The sequence below is a fragment of the Artibeus jamaicensis genome, unplaced genomic scaffold (genome assembly GCF_021234435.1).
Source record: "Artibeus jamaicensis isolate MK-2021 breed Jamaican fruit bat unplaced genomic scaffold, CSHL_Jam_final contig_1015, whole genome shotgun sequence".
NCBI classification, from domain to species: Eukaryota; Metazoa; Chordata; class Mammalia; order Chiroptera; family Phyllostomidae; genus Artibeus; species Artibeus jamaicensis.
This window is the reverse complement of record NW_026521194.1, coordinates 9139079-9161157: the sequence shown is the minus strand read 5'-3', so window position 1 is coordinate 9161157 and position 22079 is coordinate 9139079. Positions and strand designations below refer to the sequence as shown.

General features: G+C 56.4%; 1 protein-coding gene across 10 annotated transcripts in view; it reads right to left on the bottom strand.

Annotated features, from left to right (window-relative positions):
- The window catches only part of TNS1 (tensin 1), a 158360-nt gene that overhangs the window by 102022 nt on the left and 34259 nt on the right, over positions 1 to 22079 (bottom strand). For 9 of the 10 annotated variants that reach the window (XM_053670648.1, XM_053670665.1, XM_037132234.2 and 6 more), the window contains exon 2: positions 4479 to 4520. The gene's annotated coding sequence lies outside the window, so the exon portion shown is untranslated. Of the gene's footprint in view, positions 1 to 954; positions 1238 to 4478; positions 4521 to 22079 lie in introns of those variants that run through there. The other variant, XM_053670876.1, reaches the window with a different exon arrangement.

The following is a 22079-nucleotide window of genomic DNA, read 5'->3' as shown; positions in this document are numbered from 1 at the left end:
TTTCACTGCAATAAAAATATAATTAGTATTTAACTCTCAGGGCCTCAGTTTCCTCCTGTTTGAAGGAGGATCTGACTAGACAGCATGGAAGGGCCTCTCACTTCGGTGACTCCACGCCTGGTCCGTGCCCACCTGTCTCCTGGAAGGCCTGGCTCTGGCAGCAAAGGGCCCCAAGGCTCCAGCGTGAAAATAGAGCCTGGCACCAAGTAGGCATTCGGATATGTTTGCTGGTAGAACGGATGGCAGACAGACGGGTAGACAGACCCTCCCCTAAATCCCAGGCCCAGTGGCAAACAGAGAAGCCAGGCGGGCGAGCTCATGGCTGGTGCCATTTAGAGGAAGAAATCCGGAAGTCCCCCCAATAGTCAGATATTGACGTCAGCACAGGCACCAGGGCCCCTGGGGAGAAAGCAGAACCAGGAATCCCAAACCCCACTCGGACCCAGTCACCGAGCCTTTCTGAGCCCCTGTGCTGCTCCTCCCAGCCTGCTCCCCCTACCGACCGGGACGGCTCGCCCCTGCCCAGCCTTCAGCACGAGTCACCACAGGTTCCCACGGCCCCGGGGTCAGGAGAAGGGCTTGGAAGACCACAGCTGCTGGACAAGCGAGAGTGCCATTTGTCATTCTCAGTGGCTACGAGGGTGGACCCTGAGGTGCCAGACAGCTGAGTCGAAATCCCAGGCCCCCCTCTGGACGTCTCTCTGGTCGTAGGCCTCAGGTCCGCCTCTGTGACGTTGGATAATCACGGCACCTCCCTCACTGCATTGTGATGAGGGATACGTGAATTCATTTTTGTAAAACTTTCTGAACACAGGTGGGCAAATAGAAAGTTCCATACGAGGGTTAACCTTCCCTTATTGCTTCGATTCCTACTGTAAGTGAAGCCGGCCTGGCATTCCCACCCCCCGCTGCCCTCCTCTTCCTACAGACACCCCACCCTGATCTCCGACTCACGAGGACATTTCAAGCACCCTCCGTGGGGCTGGTCCATCTCCCCCAGTCCAGGTCCCCTGGCTGCCAGGCTGCATGTGCAGAAGGGCTCAACATCCAGCCAACCTCGGTGGCCACTCCATCTGGCTATCTCCCTCAGGAAGTTCCTCTGGATTCTTATTTTTCAGAAGTTGAGAAAAGCTGCTTCAGCTCTTTCCAAGGATCAGGAGTGTCTGCGGCAAACAGGCGTCTCCCCTCTCCACCCTGCCCCCGCCTGGGGACCCCACAGGAGGCAGATGACCCTAGGACCCTTCTACTCAAGGCCTTAGGCAACATCTGTTGAGTAAGAGACAAAAACACTGGTTGAAGATTAAGCCACTTTGCCCTGGCTGGCCTGGCACAGGCTGGAAAATGTGTTTGGCTGGCAGGGGCCAGAGGCTGGGCCAAAATTCTGTGCCCAGGGATGACGGTCCTTATCCTGGGAGTGGGGACATTAGGATTTAAGCAAGACGGGTGAGCTGGGGACCTAGAGAAAACACGACAGATAGACAGTGTGCCGCAAGAGGGAGGGGGCTGGGAGGGCTGAGCCCAGCCCTGCAGAGGCTGAAGGGCAGGCAGAGAATGGAAAAGGAAGGAAGAATACAGCCCGCCCTTTCCTCCCTCTTGTGAACCTGCTCAGAGCGCTTGCCTCGCCTGCCGTGAGGAAACAGGTGCTGAGTGCTCCCAGGGGGGAGCCAAACTTTCTCCCATTTCCCCCGGGCCACTTTTCCACTCCCTGGGGACTGCAGAGAGCTCCCAGCTGGAGGCAAGCCCCCCAGCAGACCCTCACCACCCATAGGCTGTCTCATTTATTGAGCACCTAATCTGCACCATGCATCCAGCTGAATGCCTGTCTTTCAGTCACTCAGTGAACATGTGCTGAGTACCTAATTATGTGCGAGGCAGTGGAGATACAGCACTGAACATAACAAATAAAAATCTCTTGTCATGAAATGTACATGCTGCTGGGGGGCAGTGCCTCTTAAACAAGGTAAGTAAATAAGACTCATAGCTTGTTGGATGGTGATGCATGCTGGGGGGGTGGGGAAAAGAAAGCAGGGAAGGGTGCGAGGGTTGTTGGAGAAGGAAAATGCTGACATTGAGTAAGACCTGGGGGAAGGAAAGCCCTGAACACATTTGCAAGAAAAGCATTCCAGGCAGAGGGAACAGCACATTGCAAAAGCCCTGAGGTAGCAAGCTGCCTGGTATGTTCAAAGACCAGCAAGAAGCAGGAGGCAGCTGGAGCAGAGTGAGGGAGGGAGAGAGCTTCTTGAAGGAGATGGGGTCAGAGAGAAAATGTCTTGTAGGGCTGTGCAAGCCAATGGAACAACCTGGGGCTTTTTCTCCAGGTGCAGTGGGCAGCCACTGGAGGGTTCTAAATGCACATTAGTTCAACGGGTCCATTCGCTCCTTTTATTCTCTTACCCTTATTGCTAACTCCCAATCTGCATCGGGGAAACTGAGGTCCAGAGAGCTTAAGCAGTGTGTTCAGGGTCACATTCCTAGGACCAGGGAACTGGGACCCAGAGGGAGGTAGTCAAACTCCCCTGCTCTTGACCTCTGTTTGTGGGGGTAGTTCCAACTCAAGTCGGGGAACCTCTGGGAGCACAACCTGGCACCACAGCCACTTCACCAGGTGGCTGACCCAGCCTCTGTTAAGGTCAGGGCCTCCAACACAATGAGGAACATCTCAGGGATGAGAAGACTCCATGGCCTCGCTCAGGCAGGGGCCTCTCCTGGGACTAACTGCAGTTCTGCCTGCTGGAATGCCAACCCAGTCCCCCCGTCCCAACCCCTGACCCTTCCTCACATAAACAAACCTCATGAGACTCCCAGCAGCCAGGCATCTGGCTTCCGCCAGGAGATCCCTAAACCCGAGACCTCCCTCCCCCACCCCCCAGCCATCCTAGACCAGCCAAGGACATTCTGTTCTCAGGGGCAAAGTGGCAGTGGGGCTGGAGTGATGAGACATCCGCTCACCCCACCTGACCCCTCCCACCAGCCCTCCATGGTGTCCCTCCAAAATCCCAGAGAGACTTCTCACCGGCAGCTCGGAGCTGAGCCTGCACTCTGGCCTCATCCCTGCAGCGCCCACACCCCCTGCCCCTGCTGCTGTCAGAAGCCCTTCAACTGGGCAGTGTGCAAATAACACCCCACATCTGGAGCAGCTCAGCCGGCCGAGCTGAGGCCCAGAGGGCCTGGGCCCAGTGAGACCAGGGAGGAGGGGCCCCGCTAAGAGGGAAACAGTCCGCAGGGCCTGGGCCCCACGCACACACAGCGGTGGCGCCACTCTGGGTGCAGGGAGTGTCTGACAGTCACAAGCACTTTCACATACTTTTACTTCATTCCATTAATGACCCTAAATGGAGGGAATTCTCATCAGCATGGAGAAGACTTTCGAGCATCTAGTGCAACCCATCCTTTGACAGAAAGGGAAACTGATGCCCAGAAAGAAGGCAGGGCAGGGCCATTGTCACACAGCAAATGGGTGTTGGAGAGAAGGAGACTGGGCAGCCAGACTGAGACTCCAGTATCCAGACTAGGCAGGTCACTGCACAGGCGTGCAAACACCTGCAACTGCCTGGGCCCCGTAACACCCTTGCCCCGCCCACAGGTCCCCGCCCACAGTTCCCCACCCACATCAGTGTCATCACTGGCCCTTCCGCTCCAGTGGGCCAAATTGTGATCACAGGGGCCTTCCATGCCACACCCCCCACACACAGGTGCGTACGTGTGTGCCCGCACCTGCAGGCATGAAGACCAGAGCCCCTCCCCTCCAGCCGCCAGGGTCCTGCCACCCTCCAGCAGAGGGTGAGGAGCAGGAGGGACTTCTGAAGGGTAGGCAGGCAGTGACGGGGCAGGAGGCACCGCTCCCAACACTCCAAACCAGCCCAGCTGGGATCAGTCTGAAGCAGGCTGCTCTCTGCAGCCCACGACTCACAGGGGCCCTGCCCCGATCCTTGCTTTTCTGGAAGCCCTGCTGGGGAAGGGCTTCCAGAAGCCCTCCTTCCAAAAGGAGTGGAGGACATGGAGAGGGAGCAGAGACAGAGCCAGCCCGAAAGCTTGGAGCTGGAACAGGCCACCCGAATGAGAGCAGTCGCTCTGGTACGTGAACTCTGCGGGTCGTGCCACCCATCTCCCCGCCTCCGGCCAAAGGGCACCTGACCCAGAACCAGGTGGTGGAGGAGATGCCATCCCCTGGTCCTGCAAGCCCCAGGACAACAGGCACCTGGCCAGGCCCAGCGACAGGCAAGATGCCCTTTTATGGGTTTTTCCAAGGGCTCTCCAGATTGAAATAGGAGGCCCTGCATCCCATCAGAAGGGACTTCATGACTCATTTCCTCCCAGTCCAGCTTAGGCTTCAGAACAAGGCCCCCTCCTTCCCTTGACTTAATTACCCAGCACCCTTGGGGGCTGCCAGCATGCCTGGGTCTGAAGTAAGCTGCAGCTGGGAGCAGAGCGAAAAGGGGAGGAGGGGCTGGCAGGGTAGGGAACGGACTGTCACTCACCACCAATTCATGGTTGGATGGAGGAATGCAGGGGGCAGCCACCTGTGGAAGAACAGAGAAAAGCAAGGTTAGCATCTCTCATCCCCACAGAAAACCAGGGCCTCCTGAGATCATCCCACAGCCGCCACCTCCACGCCAGACACCCCTTCCCTCCACTCACACACGCTGACACTCCAGCGCTCGAGTTCACTGGAAGACTAGGTGGCGACATGGAAAAATGCTCAGGCAATGTTGCCTGGGGGGGGCAGCAGAAGGCAGCAGTGAAATGTATATCCCAAGTTTTAAATTCTGTAAAGAACAGGCAGATGCTAACAGACTGAAGGTCAACCAGAGTTTTCATAACGGGTTATGTGGTAACAAAAATGAGATTTTTTTTTTGCTCTGGTTTTCTCAATTTTCTGCAATACGGTAAGATTTGTTTTAAAAAATTTTAAAAACGTGTTTAAGACCGCTAGAAAAGGAAGCGTCACCTCCTTCATTCTCCTCAATGACAAGGCATCACACCCAAAGGTCAGAGCTGCAGACAGCTGGCAGTTTCCCAAGCATGTAGGAAACAGGTTGGTGAGGGGCCCGGGCCCGCTCTTCCAAAGAGAGCCACCGCTTCTCTAATAAATGTGGAAGGCCTTGAGAGCCGAAGGCACCCTGTATGGGTGAGCTATTATTTTATCATCATCCTCATCTTCTTCTCTGATTGGGGGGGGGGGGCAACTGGGGCCCCAGACAGAGGGAGGGGGGAAGGAGGGAGGGCTGGATTGCTCTGTACCCTAAGATAACATCCCTCAGCCAGGCCAGGCAGCCAACCCTCTACCCTGACAATTAGCAGCGGCCTTTATCAGAGACTCAATGTGTTCCTTTTTTCTAGCTGGGACACGTTTTTCTTGGAGCTCATACCTCAGTCTTGGCTCCAATTCCTGACCCGAGCACCAGGCAGGGGGCCCACAGAGGGAACAAAGGGGGAGGCTCTCCCTGGGGCAAGAGGGTGTCTGGTCACAAGCTGTGGATGGCCGAGGGGGAGGTGGCTGTCTCCTCGGAGAGTGGACAACACCCCGCCCCAGCCACCACCCCAGTGGGGCAGTGATGGTAACAGCCCATGGCCTCGGCAGGGGCTGGCTATTCACAGAGGCTACCCTTAGCCAGGCCCTCCCTCCACCTCACCCTGTTCTGTCATCTGACCAGCCTAAGGGATCCCCTGGCTTGACACACCAGCCCAGAAAGGGACAACACCCACAAGACAGTGTGGCCTGAACTCTGGAAGGACGGAGAGGCTGGGAGGTAGCGTCTCTGGTCCCTGACTCACACTATGGTCATGCTGCAGACTCACTGCCCACCCGTTCTCCAGCGCGGAGTCCATCACCCTAAACGCAACAGTACTCCAGGGCTGCTGGGAGGATCACATACGAAGCCAAAAAAAAAAAAAAAAGGAAGAGCTAACATGTACATATATGAATACGCACTTATATCATAGGCATTATTATCAGTGCCGTACCCTTGTTAATTCACTCAATCCTTCCGACAACCCACCACGGTATCTACTGTTAAACATCTGATTGAGGTGCAGGGAGCACAGAGAAGTTAAACAACCTGCCTAAGGTCACACAGCTGATCAGTAGCTTGGGTGAGGTGGAGGGTGCCCCGAGAACAGAGCAGGAAAAAGGGAAGAGGCCCCAGAGGTGGCCGTGGCCTGCCTGCCTTGTCCCGCAGACAAGATCTCAGCCAGGGGGACCCTGCCCTCTCTGCCAGGTACTTTCAGGACTGGGCTCCTGCATCTGGCCGCGGTCTCCTCCTCTCCCCTCGCCCCCCACAGCCCAAACCGCACTCTGGAGCTTGTAGGCTTCACCACATAACACCAGGCCCCCAGCGTCTCCTCTCCCCAGTCCTGCTGTCACCCACGGGCAGGGCCCGACTCGCGTTCATTCTTCATTACATGAGGGTGGCTCTCCACTCTCCATTTGGGGCTGAGGCTGCGGAAGTGCGGGGGTCACAAATACATCTTGAGGAAGCAGCAGAATGAATAGGTGTCCTCAAGACAAGTGGGAGGGACTCTCTCCCAGCTCCGCTCTAAGGGGGTGGAAAGAAGGGACCCCAGAGGTGGAGACAGCCCCTAAGGCACAGTCTGTCCCCGAGGACTCGGATCTGAGGAGCAGCAGTGGACCCCGGGGCAGAGGGCCTGGTGCCTGGGTGCCCCCAGCAGCCCCCTCCACCCCTGCCCACAGCTGTGCATTCCAGACAGCCTGCCAGCCGGCCCACTAACTTTGTTGTGTGTTTCCATGTTTCTTCTCTCTCTCTCTCCCTCTCTCTCTCTCTCTTTTTAAGCAAAGAAATGTTTCCTTAAAAGGCTCTCCTTCCCTCCGGCACCCTGGCCCCTAGCCACCCTCTCAGGAACCTGGAATGTGCCAGGGAGAGCCAGGGCCCCCTGCCACTCTGTGGCCTGTGCCCTATGGCTCCACACTCCTGGCGTCAGCAGGGACCACTCTCACTGCCCCGTGGGGACCCAAGCAAGAATCCTCCCTCTGCAAAGGGGGCAGCCTCAAGGGTGTCTGTCTGCAGGGGCTTCGGGCACCAGCCCCACCATCCATGCCTGTCTCCGGGGCCGGCCGTGCAGGACACCGAGCCCAGGCCTAGGGGGTCGGCCCCAGGAAAGGCTCCTCCGTGGTGGACCTCCAGTGTCCCACCTCCACACGGGGGGCTGAGCAAGCCCACGGCTCAGTCTTTCAATTCTGAAAAATCCAAGTAGCAATGGATATAGCAGCACAGCCGAGACTCCCATCACACTCGCGGTAGGCCAGGCACTGTTCTTCATGCTCTGCCTAGATTAACTCTCCAATTTTCACAACAACCCTGAGCACCCCATTCTGCAGATGAGGAGACTGAGGCACAGGGAAGTTAATAAGCTGACCGACAGAGCAGCCAGGACGCACACCCAGCAGCCTGGCTCCAGACAGGCCCATGCTCCTGCCCTCTCTGTCCTCTCTGACCTCTCAGAGGGCTCTCCTGTGACCACTCATTTCCACAGAGCCATTCACAGTGACAGCAGGGACAGAAAGTGTATGGAGTGCCGCCACCATGTGACCGTTACTATCCTGCGCCCTCTCCTTGGACTCAGTGGACCCTAATAAAAAATGTATGGGGCAGGCACAGTTACCGTCCCCATTTCACAGGTGAAAACCCTAAGGCACAGAAAGGGTAATGATGTGCCCAAGGCCAGTGCTGCTGCCAGTGGTCTCCCACAGAGCCCGTGAGGCGGGAGGGGTCGGGGGAGGGGTTCAGCCGCGAGGTGAGTGCTTCCAGGCCCAGACCAGGGCAATGCCTGGCATTCGTCAGTCCCCGCCAGTATTTTCTGAACTTCTCAAGTCCCTGGGCGCAATGCCAGCAATGGGGCACACCCCTGAGGCCCCACTTCTCCACCCCAGGATGTGAGGGTCTAAAGCACAGGACGGCAGCCAGGCCAAGCAGGGAGCTCCCTGCATGACCTGGCCCCTTTCTGCTCTCCACTATCATGCAGTACCCACCCTTCATGTCCATGACCCAAAGCCACACATAAAGGTGGGCTCCTCTCAGTCCTAGCTCTGTTCTTCCTCAGGGCCTCTGCACATGCTGTTCCCTCTGCCTGAGATCCTCTCAGCCCAGCCGTGAGCATAGCTGGGTCCTCCCCATCCTTCTGGCTTGGACTGAGACGTCACCACCCCAGCGAGGCCCTGCCCGACTCCATTAAGTCACACATGCACGCATGTGCACATGTGCACACCTGTATCTCTGCCTTCACAGACCTCGTTACAGTTTGTAATTACAGATGTTTTCGTTTCCTTGTCTACAATCTGTTTTCCCCTCCAGAAAACAAGTGTCGTGAGGCAGGGAACACACCATGTTCATCACACTAGTCCCAGCACATAGTAGGTGCACAGTAAATATCTGTGGAAAGATGAGAGAGACTCAAGGCCTGAGAAAGGCAGGCATGTGTCATCGCCAGTAGTAAAATCCACTGCCATTTGCTAAGCACATACTATCTACTGGGCAGGAGACTAATCCTGCCATATGCCTGATCTCTCTGAGGTCCTCCAATCCCGCAGAGTCAGTCATTCTCCTCCAATCACACGGATGAAGAAAAGGAGGCTCAAAGGTCACAACAGTTGCCCCTGGCCAATCAGCTGCAAGAGGCGGGGCACAGGTGAAATCTTGGTCTATGGTCTCCATGTGTTGCTCTTTGCAGGGTAAGCGAAGGCACCACTGCGCACTGCCCCTACCACTTCACTGCTGTTCGAGTGGCAGGCCTGGTCTCCCCCTGGGTGACACTCCCATCCTCAGGTCTCAAGAAACCCCCTGACTCCTAATCTTGTCCAGCCTTCCAGAGGGGCTCACCACACCCACACCCCCTGGCCCCTGGAGCTAGACAGGACAGCCTTGCCCCCACACCAAACTAGAACAACTTGTCTCTGAAGCCAGCATTTCATATAACCCTGAGCTGAAAAATTCTTTTTCCCCCTAGCTTTTGCTGGCCTCGTGTGTGTGTACATGCATGTGTGTGCTGTAAAACGTATATAACATGAATTTGACCATTTTCGCCATTTCTAAGTATACAGTTCAGTGGCATTCGGAACACTCGCCGTGCTGTACAACCCTGGTCATTGCCGATCTCCAGAACTTCTTCATCATCTCAAACAGAAGCCCCACCTCCATTAAACACAAGCCCCCCATTCTCCTCCCCACTCCTCAGCCCCTGGAACCTCTAATCTTTCTGTCTCTAAGGATTTGCTTATTCTAGGTACCTCATATAAGAAGAAGCATACAATATTTGCCTTTCTGTTTCTGGCTTATTTTACTTAATGTTAAGGGATGAATTATGTGCCCCCTTGACCCCCCAAAAACTCACATGTTGAAGCCCTAGCCCCCAGGACCTCAGATATGACTACATGTCAAGACAGGGCCTTTAAAGAGGTGATTAAGGTAAAGTAGAAGTCCTGGCTGAAGGAGAAGTGTGGCGGTTCTGACACTTTTTCACACTCACCATGTGCCAGGACTGGGCACAGCATCCTTCACCCCCCCACACCCCCCTGAGGTAGGCTATTTGTTTCCTCACCTCACCGGAGCTCAGGCAGTCCCTTCAACACCCTTCCAGATCCGAGACAGCACAGCTACCAAGTGACAGTGCCAGGGCTGCCACCCAGGTCTGCACCACTCCGCTTCTCCCAGCGTGCCACCTGCCCCCACGGCCAGGCGAGGCACACACCTCAGCAGGGGTGCTGTGGCGGGGGAGCCGGCACTGTGAGAACACAGGGAGCACTCGGGGGGCCTGGGCGGGCTCCACGGAGGAGGGGGCACCTGAGGCGGGCCTCCAGGACGCATCACTTTCATGCGTCTACCATACATGTCACCCGCTCGCCTCGTGAGCCCTGTGAGGGCAGGGAGCCCATCGGTCATTCTCATCAAGAAGCCCCAGTGCCTTGCTCAGAGCCTGGTACTCAGCAGGGTTGTAGAAAAGGTTGGAAAGGCAGAGATGGGGAAAGGGCATTTCCAGATCCGGCCTGCACCGCCGGATGACTGAGGGGAGAGCCACCCCCTGTCTGCGAACAGTCCAGCAGCGCCAAGTTCACATTGTGAGTCCACGGGCCTCCCTCACATGAACAGGGTGTGGAGGTGGAAGGCTGCACATGTGAAGAAGCCTGTCTGGCTGGGACACGGAGTGGAGTAGGGGAAGGAAGAAAGAGCATCGAAGGGCATCTTCAAAGAGATGAAGAAAGAAGTCGGACAGCAAACTCTTTTTCCAGTCCGAACTGTGGGCAACTTTGAACGCCCAGCAACAGAGTTAAGACCCTTAGCTGCTGGCACGGGGGAACCATGCAGATGCTGGAGTGGGAGAGGGGTGTGCGGAGAGAAAGGTAGGTGCTTCAGGCAAGCAGATGTGCCAGAACACTAAGGACGAGAGGGGAAGGAGAAAGTGGGGAGAAGGAGGCCCAGAGCTCAGAGACAAGGGACCGTCAGGCTCCCTAGAACTTGGAGGCCTTCATCCCCACCCCAACAAAACACACATTTGGGTAGGTCCCCCACTCCGGCCTCTACTTTTCCCCCTCACCCAGTGTGGGTGATCCCGGACTTTGCTTCCTGCCTTGCACAGTCCTACCCTAGGCTTTGCATGCTCACCCTCTGGGCCACACTCAGGGAACCAGTAACCAGGACATAGTCATCTTCTGAGCCCTGGTCGCTGAGGCTACACCAGGGTGGTCAAGAATAATGCAGACAGTGATCACCGAGGGATCCAGTCTGCATTTCCTGATGGCTGAGGAAAGAGCCACCCACATTACAAGTCCCCGGGGGCTCTACGAGGAAGACTCCAGCAGCCCCTGTGAGCTAGGCCAGGGGAGGGCGGGAGGCCCAGCCAAAGAAACAGGGATTGGCTTGGGAACCGGGTAAGAGGTGAGCGTGCACCCCTCCAGGACCTCAGGGTGCTCAACAGTCAGGCAGCTACAAAGGGCCCTTGGCCTAGGGGAGGTAGAGAGGCAAGGCCAAGGCCAGGAGCCCTGGGGGTACAGCCCCAGCCTGGCTCCAAGGCACTGCCCTCCCTGGCCGAGCATCTGGCCCTGGGCAGAGGGTCCTGGCGACGAGGTAGCCACTGCTCTGGCTCCACTTCCTCCCCAGAACTGCGCCCTCCCTTCCAGGCAGCCTGTCCTCACCGGAGCTCGCTCCCGGCCTGCCTGGCCGTTTCCTTCCCTTATATAGAGTTCTGTGCGGGATCGGGAAAGGAAGTGCATCAAGTTCCTGGAGGCAAGAAGGGGCCTGTTCCCAGGGACACCTCGAGCTGAGCAGGGAGGGAGAAAGGCATGTCCCAGCCCAAAGTCCCCTCCAGAGGGTAATCCAGGGGTCTGAGAGGGGCCGGGTAATAGCCACAAGACAAAGGTGGGGCCCGTGGAGCCACTGGGAAGCAGCAGCAGGGGCGAGAAGGCACAGGTGGGCCCAGGCCTTGACTTTTGTCCATCTCCTGGAGCCACAGCCCTGCCCCCACCATGCCTCCTCTTGGGCACCCCAGCTTAGCCACTGACAACCACCCTGCCCCGCCAGCTCTGGCGTCCCAAGGTTGTTAAGCCAGAAACCAGAATCTCCGCCTTGACGCCTCCCCCACTCTGCCCCCCCACCAAGCCTGGACAACTCCTCTGCCCAAATCTCTCTCCCAGCCACCCGAAACCCCAGCCCCCTTAATCACAGAGATTACTGCGACAGCCTTCTGCGACACATCACCTCGCCCTCGGTCAGTCCTGCCCCTCTCATCGAGTCTGCACTCAGCGCCAGGGAACTATTTCTAAAATGCACATCCAGCCAGGTCACTCTCTACCTAAGCCCTTCAGTGGCTCCCAGCACCTCGGGATGAAGTCCAGATGCCTTAATATGGTCCTCACGGCCCTGCGGGACCTGGCCGTGGCTCTCCTTCCCGTTCCATCCCTCACCTCTCTGCCTCAGGGCCCTCGCTCCATCCAGAGAAAACCAGTGTCAAGTTCGCTTTGATTCCGCAGTGTACACTCTGAGGCAGGGGCTATCAGCATGTTTCCCAGATAAGGAAGTGAGGCTCCAGGAGGCCACGTGCTTGGCCCAAGGTCACACAACCAGTGAGTAACGGAGCAGAGCTGCATTCTGGTGGACCCCTAGCCTCAGCTCTGCCCCGGGCCACCCCAGCTGGCTTCGCTTGAGGCCACAGGAAGAGTCTCAGGGAGGGTATGTCCTTGGAGGTGGGTGGGCAGGGGAGATGTCAGGGTAGGGAAACAGAGAGGAGGACAGTCAGCTGGGCCCAGGACACACTCAGCAAAATGGAGAAAGCAGGTCAGAGAGGCAAGTCAAGGCCACACTGTGCACGGCCTGGAGGGCCAGGCTGAGACAAATGTCCAGGGCCCTGGAAGAGCCCGATGTCAGCAGGGCCAGTGAGAAAGGACGGGGAGAGGGGCAGGGCAAGAGGCCGGGTGGCCCACCTGGAAAGGACAGCTGCCGCCAAAGCGAGACGTGGACAGGCTGCAGCTGGGCAAGGAGCAGAGGCAAGCGGTACTGAGAGAACAACGGGGGGAAGAGGACGGAGGAGCAGCTGGGCAGCAGCGCCGGGGCCCAGCCTGGAGGACTAGGAGGAGGAGGGCCTCTGTCACACAGGCGGAGGCACAGAACAGGCGGGGCCTGACGCATCAGCCCCAGGGCTGCCTTCTCCAGGATCCCAAGAGCAGGAAAAACCTCAGCCCTTCTTCCCGCCTGGAGAGGGGACATTGGTTCTGAGGCAGCGGGTTGGGGGACGTGGCCTTCAGCACAGGCAACACAGCCTCTAGGAAGTTCCTGAGAGGATCTAGTCAAGGAAGGGCTGTGGTCTGTGGTCAAGGTTCTCGTGGAACAGCGGGCAGGGAGAGGTGACCGGCGTGGAAGAGACACCAGGCCTTCCTGCAACATTTTGTGGGGGCCCCTCGGTGCCCAGTTCCCAGCCAGGGAGACAGAAATGGATAAGAACGGCCTGGCCAGTGAGAGGCACTTGTGGCCCAGTGGAGGAGGCAGGCTCGGAAACAGAGAATTAGAAAGGAGCCCAGTAAGTGCTGCGCTGGAAGTACGAGGAGGGCTGTTATCTCACTGGGATCCAAGTCCATCTGTTTTTCCAGAAATGACACCCAGAGGGAGACTGCTCACCCCACCCGGCCCCCTCACTCCCTACTGAGGGTTTCTGTCTCTAGACGAGAACCTTAAGGGACAAAAGTCATTGACCCTAAGCTGTGCTATGACAGAAAGGCAGGAAGGATGCATGAGAAAACCATCTAAGCAGCAGGGGAAAACCCAAGAAGGCAAAGGGCTGAGGAGCTGCTGAAGAGGGAGTGGTGGGTGAAGGGCAGGAGGGGCGGAGCCAGGCCCCAGACAGAGAATCCCAAGGCCCGGGGCCACACTCAACCCCACGGGGACACCAAAGGGTCCCCCTGCCTTCTTAAAGTGGCCCGGAGTCTGCTCGCTGGCCAGGACAATAGCGGCCTGCAGGCCTCTCTCCCTCGCTCACATGCTGGTGCCTTGCAAACTGCAGGTGTTCAAGGCCCTGCTTCCGAATCTCAGAGATGCCACTGCTTGCCTGGGGCGCCGTCGATTGGCTCACAGCTTTTGAGAAATGAAAAATGCTGCCCGAAAGGTACTCTTCAATGTTAAGATGCACTCCAATTTCAGAAACATTAAAATGTAGAAAGAGAGACAGCTGGGATTTGAAGCGCCCCCTTAAACTCGTGTTAGTCCTCAGGCTCCCTAAGCTGCCCAACACTGCCCTGTGCTCCTGACCACCAGGAAGTCCTTCCCAGAGTCTATCTGCCTCCTTTTTTAACAATTTACGGTTGGCCAAAGGAAAGAGCGGGGTGAAAAGCAAACCCAACCCCATCTGACCCAAGGGAAAAAAATCCCTTATCCTCAAGGCCTATCTGGGGTCTTCATGTCCCCCAAACTCCTAAAGGCCATTCTGTCTCGTCACCTAAGCCCAGACCTCTCTGAATCTAGCTCAAGCCAGCATCTGGGAGCAGGTTCAGTTCAGAAAGATCCTAACCCCTTCTGTCTGTGGGTCCTCATTTCCAGATTTCTAAACTCAAACAGGCCATGAGTCTTCAACCAAAAGGTAAGAGACGCGATGGAAAAAGCCACAGACTGGGAGTCAGGCGTGGGCTCAAATACCACTTTGCTACAGACCAGCTATTCGGACTGTGAGGAAGCCCCTCAACCTCAGATTCCTCACGACCCACGGGGGCTAGAGAGACCGACTTGGCAGAGTGGTTGGACTAAATAAAGTTGGCTACAATGACACAAATCCAAATGCCTGGAACATACCACACGCTCAGTAAATGTTAGTTCCCTTCTGTTCAGGCCAGAGGGTACCACCACCCTTCTCAGTGCCTGGGCGCCCTGGTTTACAGGGCAGTGAACTGCATGGTACACACTCGGCGCCAGTCTCCGCGCTAAGCATTTCATGTGTCCCGAGTCATCTAGTCCTCACTCCAATCCTGTGAAGGGGTTCTGTTCTTATGCCCACTTTACAGAAGGAAAAACTGAGGAACAATAACAGAATGAGAAGAGGCCATTATTTTCCCAGGCCCCGTCTATACTGTAAGAACTTGGAACAGTATAATCCAAACCAAAAGATTCCAAAAAAAATCACACCTCTTTTTCTGAGCACCTGACATGGCCCACGCTTCACTATCTGAAAATTCACTTGAGTAGAAAACTCCTGGGCCCCAGACGGCAGCGACAGGAGTGAATGTGGTCATTCTGCACAATTAGCGCAAGTCAAGGGCTGGTGCTCTGGAACCCCATCTGCTCTGGGAGACGGCACCAAGAGCCCCGGAAGCAGGAGGTCCCCAGGGTTCGGCAGCCCAGCCTCGTGTTGCTCCTTTAAATCCATCTGTGGCCCAGTCGCAGGAAGCCCCCGCTCTCTCCCAATTAGCAGGCAGCAGAGACTTGAAGCGAAGCCAGCACTGAGGGCCAGCGGAGGCCTGGCTGTCACAGGCATTGTTCGTCTCCTTTTGACGCATATCCACCCCCATGCAATGTTTCCTTGTTCCCCAGGAGGACCTCCGAGAGGCATGCATCTGAAACCCAGTCTGGAGGGAAGCAGGGTGGAGGGCGGGGCGGCGGAAGACCTGGCTCTATCTGGCTCTGAAAGCACAGGCGGATATTAAATGGACAGGACAGAAAGCTTACATCAGATAGAAGCACACTGACCCAGAGACACTGGCAGGGCACACACACATGGCTCAGATGCCCCATGGCACACACAGAGCGTGCAGCAACAGGACCACTGCCAGGTCCAGATGCAAAGTCACCGCCTGGTGCTCTGGCCCCACCCCAGGCACAGGCGCACAGACAGGAACACAGCAGCACCGCCAACACACCCACTGGCGGGGCAGTCTGCGTGGCCCGGAGCACAGTGGGTTTCAGGAAGCCCTAGGGGGAAGTGACAAAGTGACCCACAAGGGCGCACTGGGGGAGGGCACAGCATGAACCAGCAGAGGTGGGGGATCTGAGTCCGGAAGCACACCCAGATTGCCCGCAGGGGCCTGTCCACCCACTGTGGCCGGGCAAGGGACAAATTCCCTTTGGATTCACTGAAGACACCTGAGCCCTGCCCATCCTTCTGGAAGAGCAGGTCAGGGGTAAAGCACATTCATGGGAGCTGGGTGGCAGGTGGCAGGCACAGGGTGGCAAGTATACAAACCACAGAGCAGACCTGATGCTAGTGGCTAAACATCCTGAAAATTATGGAAGGCAGGCATGTGGCAGGAACTTTAGGGGTGGAGGTGGTGAGGAGGGGGCAAAACAGAGTTTAGAGCTGTGGGACAACCCTATTATTTTAATACCTACTATGTACTATGTACTTCAGATACAGTATCACATGTAATCCTTTCAACAATATGTACAACAGGCAGCATTCCCTTGTTCCACATGAGGCCACCAAAACTGAGAAAAAGTGAGTTGTACAAGGTCACACAGCAATGAGCGGTTGGGCGGCAACTCAAACCCAGGATGGACAGGCTGTAAAATCTAGACTCCCACAGGCGAGCCATGTCACCTGGGAGCTCAAAACACAACATACGGCTTCTGTGGGACCTGGTGGGTGTGGAGGCATGGACGGTGGGAGGAACTCGTTGGGAGAGGCCCTCTCTGTGGGGGCAGGGGGCATGGGCGTGGGCCCGGGACCCCCAGCTCCTGAGGAAGGCAAGGACAGGGGAACTCGGGCTGCTGTGACTCAGTGGCTGAGCCTCTGAGGAGCATTTCCGGAGCCCCAGACAGCTCTGCACAGTCTAGGAGCCACCTGCCCAGCAGAGACACTGAGCCGTTACTCACAACTGTTACTCACTCTCCTCTGTACCACACACCCCAGCACATCACTTACTCCTACTCTATTCCCTGAGAGTGGCTAAGGGGGAGCTGGCAGATCTGCCTGGTTCCCTCCCTGGCTCCACTAGCTCCAATCCTGCCAGCTCGACTGGAACAAAGACCCAGAGACTTACTGGGACAAAGACCCAGAGGTTCCGGCCAGCTCAACCCTAACAGCTGTTACCCCAACCTCTGTTCCAGGAAGTGGGCTGGCAGTGAAGGAACAGTTACTGTGCAACCTCAGGGCTGGATGGGACCTCCCAGCATCTCAGCTGTCTTCCCAGCAGATGCTAAAGGCACCCAAGGGCCCCCGCCTCCATGCTGGATGGCTCTCCCAATGGCCAGCCCCTGGAGCAGGCGCCTCTCTGTTCAGAAATATCAGTGGACTTGCAGAAATTCGGCAGTGGTTAGAAAGAGAGGACTCTCCTAACTCATCTTACCATTGAGAAAACTAAAACCCAAATAGGGGAAATGATTTGTTCAAGGTCACGCAGTGCCAAAGGGGGACTAGAAACAGTCTGCCTGACGCCCCTGCCACCAGGCTCTCTACTGCACTGCCTAGTCCCTTCCTCCTGCCCTGACCCAGGGCAGGCCCCTGAAGTCTACCCTCACACCCTCCTGTTGCAAAGCAGCCACTGGTCCTGCAGTACTGGAGAGAGGAGATTTAAAGGCAAGATGGAAAGGCAGGGAAGCAGTTGAAGCCAGACAGAGGTTAGTGCAGAGCTATCACTTTCTAACAATGAAGGGGCATCAGGAACAATGAAGGGGCATCCAGTCTGCCCAGGAGGCTGGGAGATGAACCACAGGCCTTCTGGAGGCCCTGAAGCTGAAAGGCCAGCCCTCTGGCAAGAAATGATGAGAAGGATTCCTGGGGTCCCAGCTGGGGACCTGGGAGAGTCCTGACCTCCTCTCTGCTTACCTCTCCTCACCACCAACCTCCCCACCCCCAGCTGGCCCCTGCTCTCCCAGGGCTCCAGCCTGGAATCCAGGCCTGGCCACTGTCTCTGCTCCCACGCTCAGCTCAGCAGGCCAGAGTACAGGCCACTGTCTGTGCGCAGGAGGCAGCTCAGAAGGCACCTCCAGAGGAGCCTCATCATCTACCTCTTGCGCTTCCCCAACCCCTTGGGCAGCTGCACTCTCCCCCTGTACCAACAACAATGGTAAGAACAGTAACAGTAATAATAACCAGGGGTCACACAGCACTGCCTTTCATGCAGGACTTGGTTCTACTGGTTCCCCACCTTTTACCAATGAGTTCACTGAGCATAGGCAGGTTAGATAAGTTCTCTGCAGTCCCACAGCCCGGGAGAGATGGGGTCAGGATTCAAACCCAGACATGTGTCTTCAGGGTCTGTGATCTTGACCCCCACGCCACCACACTGCCTCTTAATAGGACCTTGATCCGGAAAGTTAAAGCTCCTGAAATCCCCACTCCCTCATCCACGCAGTCACTGAGTACCTGCAACAGGCCAGGCACCTGGATTTTGCAACACTCACCACTCCTCTTGTCTCTGGACAGGCAGCCCCATGCAGAGATCTAGCCACTTACAGGCAGGCTGGGCACCCACTGCCTCTGAGCAAGCAGGGTCGCACACCCTGGCTATGGGACACTCATCCATTCATTTAACAGATAGTGAATGAATGTGCCTACTGTGTGCCAAGGGGTGAAGGACGCCCCCAAGGGAGCCTTTTGGTTCCATAGAAATACAGCTGCCCGCGCACTACCTTCACTCCCACCTGCTGCAGCCTGTCCACTCCTGTGTCGCGTGGGAAGCCTTCCCAAGGAGGGCTCTCTCCTGGCCTGCGGGAGCTCCCGGGCAGGAGATTTCGATGCTTCCTCAGGCTCTTAACTCCAGAGAGGATTTCCCTTCCCCAGGGGCTGAGGCATTCAAACACGGACTCTAGGGACCTGGGCTTACAGCCTGCCCCCAGGTCTCTCTGGGGCAGCAGAGCCTTCCCGAATGCCCAAATAATCTCCCTAAGTAACAAGTTCACCAAGTTTCTCCTATGTTAAAGCTTTCTACTGGGCCCTGGAAATTCCACATGGCCAGACCCCAAGCTACCCCTCCAGGCTCTCTCCAAAGCTACCCTTTCCACACATATACCACTTCCTACGCCAGGCACTGAGCAAACATTTCACAAACAGGGTCGCATTTCATACCTTTTATTGCCCTATGAGATGGAATAGTAACCCCATTGAACAGATCAGACACCGAGGCTCAGTCCAAGGTCACAGGTTGGCAAGCCTAGGAAACTGGGGAAACCCACACCTGTCTGACTGTAAGACAGGGCTGAAGCCGTTGTTTTACCCAAACTGATGTGCATCCCACTGTGCATTTGTGCGTGCTTTCCCCGGTGCCTGCAGAGGTCATTACCCCTTTTCCTTCCTGCAGAACTCCTTCTCAACCTTCAAAACCCATCTCACATGGCACCTCCTCTCTGAAGCTTTCTCCACTCCTCCAGTTTGAATACACTGCTTTCCAGTTGACACCCCGCTGCACTTTGCAGAAGCTCACTGTCTAGTCCCCACTAGACCACATCTCCCTGGCCTTTCCAGCCCCATACCCTTGGCACCTTGCCTGGCATAGCATCAATGCCCCAAAAGGCTTTTAAGTAAGCTACCAGGGGCCTTATGTGCCCCATCAGGCTCAGCCACTGCCACATAGCATCCAAAGTGGGTACACAGTCACTGCCCCTGGTCCAAGGAGCTGACCCCCAACCACAGCCAGACCCCCTCGCCCCCAGGATTGGGGCTTCTCCCTGGGCCTTTCCTAATGGTTTCTCTCTGCTCAACCAGCTTGGCTGTTTCTGAGAGTCTCAGCCAGTGATTAGGGCCCTAATCAGCAGGACTTCCTGCCAGCCACTGCCAGAGGTGGGGGCGGGGCCGGGAGGGAAGCAAGGTCAATCCAAGGTGAAGTTCAAAGCCTGTGACCAGGGGGGAGGCTCCTGCAGGGAGATGGATGGACTCACAGACTTCAAGCCCAGAGCCTCTCCAGCCAACCCTTTGTCTTACAGGTAAGGACACTGAGGCCCAGTGAAAAAAGGGACTCATCCAGATGAGTCCAGTCCAGGGACACAGCAGGAGCACTGCACTCCCCCCACTTGCCCACAGGGACCCCGGGGCAGATATCCTTCTTACACTTCCCTCACAGTCCTCTGCCCACCCTCCCACCCCCACCCCAGCATCGAGCCCAAAGCTGACCACACAGACTAACTGTTCCCATTAAAGGGTTGTTGTAGACCAATAGATTGCTCAGGTCTGGTCAAGGTCAAGGGTCAAAGGTGAACCCCTTCCTCTAGATAAGCAATAGCATAGAAATGGAGCAGAGGTGAGCAGGGGCTGAGGAGAGGAAGCAACACAGGGCTGGGCTGAGCTCAGGAACCCTTCCCAGCTGTCATCATCATCAACCCAAGCCCATTCTTTCTCCAAGAAAAAGTTTAATGCCTTTTGCAGCTGCAACTGGGTGGGCCAAGGGTCTGGAGGTAGAGCTCACCCCAACCTGACCTGGAGCAAGCCAGGCCTTCTTGGGTGGGAACCAGGCCTAGGTGGAGAGTGCAGCTCAGCAAGCCTTGAGTGCTGACCCCTGCTAACGAGGAAGCCGAGGACCACAGAGAGAGCAGGGGACCAGGAGCTGGCCCCCCACCATGGGTTCAGAGCTCACAGCTACACAGCATGCAGGGAGGGCTAGGAATGGTTCTCGCCCACCTCCTACCAATAAGGTTACGGAACTAAAGTCACAGCAAGGAGATGCAGGATAGGACCAGGGTGTCCAACATTTTTGGTGTCTCTGGGCCACGCTGGAAGAAGAATTGTCTTGGACCATTGTGAATTTGTGATTGCATGACACTGTGAGAACATGTCATCACAAAAACATCTCATAATGTTTTCAGCAAATTTACGGTTTTGTGTTGGGCCGCATTCACAGCCATCTTGGGCCGCGTGTAGCCCACGAGCCGCGGGTTAGACAGCCCTGCTTTAGAGAGACCTAGAAGGTACTTACAGCAGTTTGGGGGGTGCAGGGTCCCATGTTAAAATATAGATGCCACACCTATGAATATAGCCCATGGTCAGGAGCAGTCTGCCCTGAGACCAGGATAGGCCCTTGCCAGGCCGAGGAGTGTCCTGTCCAGTGACCCTCATCAAGAGATGGGGTGGGATCCAAGAAGGGGCACTTGGGCTGGGTTACAACAATGCATCTTGTTTACAGTGACAGCAACTTTCTCAGAGTCCTCCATAAGCACAAATTTGCATCAGCTCCCTGGGCAGGCAAGGCTTCCGGAGGTCCCCTTAGCTCTCTCTCTCCCCCTATGACAGAGTGAGCGAGCAAGGGAGAGAAGGGAGGGGTCTCTGGACTTTGAGGTTAGGACCCCTCAAGGGAACATGATGCAACCATCCCCTCCACCCTCGGGTCCCATAATCCTCCCACCTTACGGATGGGAACAACCATGTGGAGAGAGACAGGGTCAGCCCAGCAGTGGGCCCCTGGAGGAAAGCCGCCACCACCACCATCACCCCTAGTAATAACAATTACTGACATTCACTGGGCACTGACTGTGTGCCAGGCACTGTTCAAAGTATTTTAAATAAACTAAGCCACTGGGCCTCACAACCACACCATGAAGCAGGTGCTATGATCATCCCACTACACAGCCGAGGAAACAAAAGCTCAGAGAGGTTCAGTCACTTGCCAAGGCCACACAGCTAGTTGACAGGCTCATCCAGAGCTGAGCCGCAGCAGCCTGGCTCCAGAGTCCCACTTTCTGCCTCACTCCAGGTCTCTCCGTGAGCACAGCCCTGCTTCCAGTGCCCATCAGTGCCCGTCAAGATCACCCAACCTTTCCCAGGCCCTGTCTAAAACCCTCGTCCCTTTGCCCCTCCTTAGTCAATTCCCACTGAGTAGCATTCTGCTGGGCATAGCCAGGATCATCAGGGAGGCAAAAGGCACAGGTCTGCCCTCAAGGAGGTGGTAATCCAGCTAAACACTGGAAGCTTGCAAGGACCAGGAAAACCGAGGGGTCCCATATTCTCCGCTGGAGAAGGTCTAGGAAGGGGGACCTGGATGCAGGACTGGGACCTCCCCCCATAGTGAAGGAAGGATACAATCCCATTCAGGGCTCCTGGAACCCCTCGGTCCCCATCAACTCCCAAGATCCTGCCCTTCTGGACCAGAACAAGACTGCTCCTACCTCCCAGAACACCCAGCCTGAGCTACAGGCTTCCAGACCTAAAAAGGCAGGGATTACAGAGCCCAGACTAGTCCTGGCTCGAGCATACCACCCCCACCCCACACAGGCTCCAACTCCATGGAGACCAGACACCTTCCCCAAGGGAAACCAAGGTGCAGAGAAGTAGGAAGATGGCCAAAGTCACCAAACTGGTAGAGGCAACGCAGGGACCCAGCTGCGTCGCCTGTGGCCTCCTCTTCAGTGATGGGAAAGTGCTTTTGGCAATTTGAACAGAGGAAGGAGAAGGAGCTGGACCTGCGTGTGACTGCGCATAATGGAGGGGGCGCCGAGGGAGGTGGGCATGGCCTGCGAACCTGGCCGCCCCGCTGCCCCCATTACCCTCGTTCCAGCTCAGTGGTGCCCATACCTGTGCAGGCCTGATAACCTTGAAAGCTAAGAGCCAGAGCTTTGGAGGTCCAGCACTAGGGACAAAAGTCTGGGCCCTAGTCTCCCCCAAACACTCTATCCCTCCCTAGACGCCACACGCATTTCTGATCTGCTTTCCTGCGAGTACAGTGACTGGGA